We start from the raw sequence: 6,828 nt of genomic DNA, 5'->3' as shown, positions 1-6,828 counted from the left end.
AAAAAGACAAATAAGACGTGACAGTTTTCCGATGATCTTGTTATTCATAGTTATTTCGCTGCGATGTTTCAGGATCAAATTATTCGGAATCAAAACTATTCAGACGAATTAAAATTCATAACAGGAACACTATGGTAAGCATTTTATAACGGATGATATTGCAACATTATAAAAAACGACATGTACTATGATAAACGCGTGTATTGAATTATGCTATTTACTGTTTTATTTATTTGTTATATGGGGACGCCAAACAGATTTTTGCATGTATTGAATCATGTCATTAAATGGTTTATATTGATAAATATAAATATTTGACAAATCTCCAGTTAGAAAACAAGTATACAATTAAAAAAAATTAAAAAAGTAACCCTCAACAGGACTCGAACCACTGACCCATGGTGAGTTGGAGTAAAAATTCTTCCGCCTAGACCACTCGACCATTCATGCTCATGCTTAGAGCGGATGTATTTTTACCTTTACCTAAGTAATCCTTGAAGTTTCCCGAAATATAACTACAGCAGAACATTCCAAATTATTCAATCGTTTCCCGTCGCACGACGCTTTATAATTTTCCGTTTTTTAAATCGTCAAAAGATGCATATAATGGATCTTTAAGAGCATGGTAAATGCTCAGTATTTTTATTTCCTCATAACAAAACGAAAATGTGCGAATCTGAAACAACAATATATATATATATATACTCAATGTCAGAAGTGATGGAGAAATAAAGTCGACAAATCTGAAAGTTTAGTTTGAATGTATTATTTTAGCACGATTACATCGAACGCCGAAGGCTTATTTGACGCTCTCAAGAACATTTCATGGGTCTAGAACCAGCACTAGGTGTCTTGGGGAAATCTAAGGAACGCTCCGACAGTAGGGATCGAACCCGTGACGTGCAGAAGAACTGACAGACGGATAGATACACTGGAAATTGCATACACGGATGAATTGATGGTTAACTTAAAGTAAAATCAAAGAAACAGGGGGATCATTTTTTTCTAATTTATTTAAGTAATTGTTTCATTATTGTTACTTATTCAGCAATGAATCAGTTTTATTTTTATGGATACACAACTTAGCACTCATAATGTGGCCACTGAATCTTGTCACAAGTCCGTTTTCAATGTAAATATGCTTTGTAATTTAGTGCAATGTGTATATATTAAGAGGTTGGAGGACGTTCCACTCGTACGCTTACTGTAACGTGAGCACAATCCTGGTATGTATTGCACCACTTACCACAAACTATGTGTATATTTACAGGTATACAAACACTTTAAACATCAAAATATCTTGGAGGAAACATATTGAAACACTGCTTTTGCAGTACCGCAGTACCAAAGCAAAATATCAACATAAATAATATATGATACGTAGACAAACAAATATACAAACAATATACACACAAAATTTACTCGTCAACATTTACGAATTGGTCGAAAACTACCTGTAAATTAGAATATTGAAGCGGAAAACGATTGATGAAATAAAAACATCTTGTTATCATAATAGAAGTGAATTCAAGGCAAGACCTTCTTCATATGTAAAGGCAAAGGTAATATATTTACATATGTGCGCATAGGATAAACATCGACTACTTTCAATGTGATATGCACGGGCTGAATTAAAAAGAAGTTATAACATGAGGGCATGATGGCATTTAAAAGATTTCTAATAACATTTTCCCTGATACATATATATTACAGTATATTTTTTATCAATTAATATAGTATCTTTGTATGTAGTTACAATCATGTACATAGCAGAACAATCCCTTAAAACGAACATAATTTGTTTGATATGTGTAGGATGAAACACACTTACTCTTGATTATTGGAGAATTTATAAGAGAGGCTTTTTCGATAGCACTTGAACATATGGCTTGCGTTTCGCTAATGACAGATGACGGTAATCGCGTAGGAAGAGAGTAGTTCGAGGCTTTGAAACGGCTTAACACTATTAATAAATCTATTTATTTAAGTTTGATTGCATCGAAAGCCTTAGGCTTATTTGAAACGCTCTCGAGAACGTTTCCCTGGCCAAGGACCAGTACTAGGTTTTTGTTGGGAGATCGAAAGAACGCTCCCACATTTGAAACCCGGTCGCTAGACGAACATTATATCCACTACAAAGGTTTAAAGGCTAGAGATATACACGTATCGTTGAAGTACATGGATTTTTAAATAAGCATACATTCAATTGAATTGGTAAAATAAATTTATGACATCAACAATTTCCGGATAGAAAAAATAACCTTGAAGAAAAGCGTGTCAGTTGAAGCGGGGATTCGCTTTCCACTTTTGTTTGCATTCAAGCCTTTGTCGATCTCTAAATACAAGACATACAGCCTTATGTGGAAGCAAAACCTTTATAAGCAAATCATATCTTGGTAGACAATGACACCATGTAGATTACATTTCTTTGAAATGTTGTTTTGTTGAAAGTAAGAATTAAGGTTGAAAATATTGTCATATAGCCCCGAAGTATACCATTTTGTGATGGAGGGCAATTCATTAATTAACAATGATCTAAACGTACGTCTTAAAAGTATAAAAGTAGAATTAAGAAGTTATTATATCTGACCTTGAATTTCAACATTGTATATAGTTCTAGACGATTTTTTTTTACATTTAATACAATTGTGACATTGACCTTTCTCGTAGAGTACTACGGAAGATGTATGCAACATATCGTCTGGTCACGTAAAATAATATGTCGATATTATATCCATATCATCAAATGCATGGTTAAGAAAAAAAATATTCGTGAACATGTGTTTTCTTTGTTATTGTATGTTGACCTGTATCTTTGACAAAATTATTTTTTGTGTCGTAAACTGAATCATTAATAATATCTGAAGGTTTATTTTTCTAACGTATTTCAACCCTTTCAGACATATCACAGCTGCATAGCGGAAAATAAACTGTATGACATTTGACCTTATATTCTGTAAGTGACAATAAATCAGTTTCAATACATAATCTAGTCAGTGTTTGCAATATAAAGCTATATACAGGATCTGGCACGAGTTGTCATACCATACCATATTTTATTAAACGAGTTCAGGAATTTGTTTAGTAAGCCAGCCTTACACACGACTCACACACCCAAGAAACCACCTGCTCACACACCCATTCACTCACAAACCCACCCACTCACACACCCAAGGAAACCACATGCTCACACGCCCACCACTCACACGCCCACCACTCACACATCCACCACTCACATACCCAAGGAAACCACCTTCTCACACGCCCAACCACTCACACGCGGACAAAAAAATCGAGTTCCCTATTACGAGGGCATAACAATAACTGATGAACATTAGAAATTGAATCATTGACAATTGTATAACTGAAGAAAACATATAACCAAATATCTACATAAACTATCGTTTAAAATTGATCATAAGCCTCCCCGTTTAAACGTTTTGAATACATTCTGGTTCACCACTGTGACACTTATTTATACACAATTATGAATTGATAAATTAATTTCTTTAAACAGTCTCACATTGTACGCAATATACAATATTAAAATTACAATGTTTATGTACAAATATTATTATTTTGATGAATGTTTGAGTTTTCCCATGGTATTTTCTGATCGTTTCGTTTCTCATGGGAATTCCCTCTTTGTTTTTTGGTGTATATTCACATTGGATAATCTGTTATATGCATGAGGACGTTATTGAACTGCTTATGTTCATTTAAATTGGAACATTCATGATTGGTGAAAGGAAGCAGTCGTATAGTTATTTTAAGCCGATATTAAATCGAGGAGAACCCTTTGCCTTTTATTACGGGAGCGACAACGTATATAGAGACAGGACACGTGGTCGGTTGAATTATTTGTGGTTATTTCAGTTTTATTGCAAAAATGTTGTTTCAAAATTGTAGGGTGAACACATACTTATTTCCAAGTCAATAGGCAAGATAAGTACACGCATTTTCCCGTTTTTGAATTATTTCAAACGTATTTTTGTTGGCTCGATTGCATCGAACACCAAAGGCTTATATATACGCTTTTCGTGTCCGTTTTATGGGTATAACCATTACTAGGTGTCTTTGGTGGAGATTTAAAGAACGCTTTCACTGTGGGGATTGTTTCCGTAACCTCCCGGTAATGATCAACGGTGATCCGTTTCCAATTGAAAAAATAAATACCATGTACTGTATGTTGTTTTTTATTTCAGACAAACATGTTCCATTGGAAACAAAGTCAGCTTAACACTGTTTACGTATGTCTTAAAACCGCGTCTTTAATACCAAATGCAAACTAACAACATGAGTAATGTGAAAGTAAATAGAACATATAAAATATAATCATAATTCATGGCTTTCTGTCCACTCCTCTGGTAAATGAGAGCGTTGTCTGCAAAAACGGATGAAATAAAATGAGTCGTGTTAATTTTTCGATAAAGAAGATGTTTATAATATTTAGGCATCAATGCTTGACAAGTGATTCATTGTATCCGTGCATCGACTGCATGGTACTACATATTAAGAGCGACAGTAATATCCACAATATATTTACGGAAATAGTGCTGTTTGTATGGTTTTATCGCTCGACTTTTCTATCGATGTAACAAATCATACACAGTTGACATGACACACCAGTCTGCAAAATGCCGAATCTAAAAGTAAAACATATTAACCAAAAATGTAAAGTTATCTGCAGTTTAAAAGTTATCATGTACGTCAAGATTTAAAACTTTTAAAAGGCATTCTAGTATCTCGGACAAACTTTGTTACCAACTTGAAGATTTTTCAAATCATTTAAAAACACTCCTGATACTAAAATGATATAAATATGTTAAGGCAATCTTTCATGATGCGTTTTCTTTTAAAAGACAAAAATATATCGGATCCAAGGTTGGTTAACACATAGAGAATGTGCATATATCTTCTTTGCAGCATTTTTATTCGTTGTGATCATTTCATCATTATCCAGTTTGGTCTTCATTTTTGCATGACTGTTCTCCATTACGGGGTTATGGTCAAGAAATATATTTGTTTTCAATATTTTCTGATATTTATATATAAGTAATTAGTCGTACACAGGGGACATGATTACTCGTATTATAAACTGAAACATAACATAAGATAAAATGTCAGCATACAAGTTATGTTAAATACAGCATAATAAGAGGAAACTTTTACTATTTTGTGAATAATCTTGTATCCAACTTTTACAGCGAATTCGGTTGATAAAGGCCCCGTTGATTAAATTTCTGCTTTAAACCACGGAACATGCCGAATGGGTACTACATTTTTCCCACGCACCCTGTCACATGTATTTTTTCGTTGAGTCTAAAATGGATCCGTTGTTTTTTTGTTATGTTGGATACACCTTAGGTTCGCCGTAAAGGGTTAGGGTAAGGGTACAACTTTGCACATTTAAAATTTGAACGTATATAATTATCTTAAATCCAAGTAATCATTGTTATTTCGTCACAAAATAACCACATGTTATAACAAAGAAGCAAATATTTTGCACCTCGTGATCGAGTTGATATCGAAAGTGAATTGTGTGTGTTGTTATGCTTCGTTGTGAACAAATGTAGTTCATTGTATATAACAACTAAACGTTAGATTGATGTAACACAACTTTTAGATTTGCAATTCAATATGAATAAAATTGTAATTAATAACTCACGACTCTTTGTCACAGAACGATATTCTGATATCAAAAAATAATTATTTGGTCAGCAGTTTTTTTTTGGAACGCGGAGAAGTACACTGACGTTGGTTACACTACAGTCATTATCAAAGTACGACAAACACTCGTGAAAACTAATTTTGTATAATGAAAAGATTTACTGAATAAATAGTGGGATAAATAGAATAATATGTTAATGTTGATTAAAGATCAGGTTTATCATGCTCGGCACAAAAATGAAAAAGCACGAGCCTTGGCGAGCCTTGTTTTCTAAGCCTCGCATAATAAACTTGATATATAATCAACACTAACCTATTATTCTCTATATAAACATGTATATTTAACCTATAATTCTCTATATAAACCACATAATGGTACAATGGCTTTTAAAGGTCATGTTCCAGTATAATTATTACCATTTATCAAACAGCTTGCGCTCAAGACAACATTAAGTATACCCTTAATCTTGCGTAAAGTAATTATTCGAAATGGAAAACGACACATTAACAATAGAAATTATATCGGAAAAAATGTTTGTACCTAAAATACCAATCATAACCTATGCGGAACTATTTTTTTGACATTTTTGTTTGTGTGAATGTATACTGCAGGGTGCAGACTATAAAAAAGATTCCTTACAATTTTTCACTGTTCAGAAAAAGGTATTCAACAAAGTGTTATTGCTTTCTTTATGTCTCACCAATTTTTGCCTCTTAAAATAGCAATTACTTTTTAAAACATATACACTTGCATGTCAATTTTGTAAAATTGTTGACATTTTAAAAAATGAACATGTGGGAAAAAAATATAATTTATGCAAGTGATTTGAATCTGCTACTTATATCAACCTCTTGAAATCTTGTGTGTGTTACCACATCCGTTCTCTCGCAGAAGGATTTTTTTAGCAATTGGCGAACTTATTATGTATTAACATCAGTAAAATATGGAAAACTAAAATTTTACATACGTTCTATAACTTTCAATTGTGCAACTTTTAGATCTGGCGAACACATTCTTCAACATTTGTGTATGGGAAACTTAAATTGATAATTAAAATACTGTTGACATGTTAAGCTTATATTCCTTTAAATAAATACTGTACAATAATTTCAATTGGTAGCATTATAACTTGTGTCGAGTGCGCATGTTATTTTTTT

Source organism: Dreissena polymorpha, chromosome 1 (genome assembly GCF_020536995.1).
Source record: "Dreissena polymorpha isolate Duluth1 chromosome 1, UMN_Dpol_1.0, whole genome shotgun sequence".
Classification (NCBI taxonomy): domain Eukaryota; kingdom Metazoa; phylum Mollusca; class Bivalvia; order Myida; family Dreissenidae; genus Dreissena; species Dreissena polymorpha.
This window is presented reverse-complemented; position numbering follows the sequence as displayed.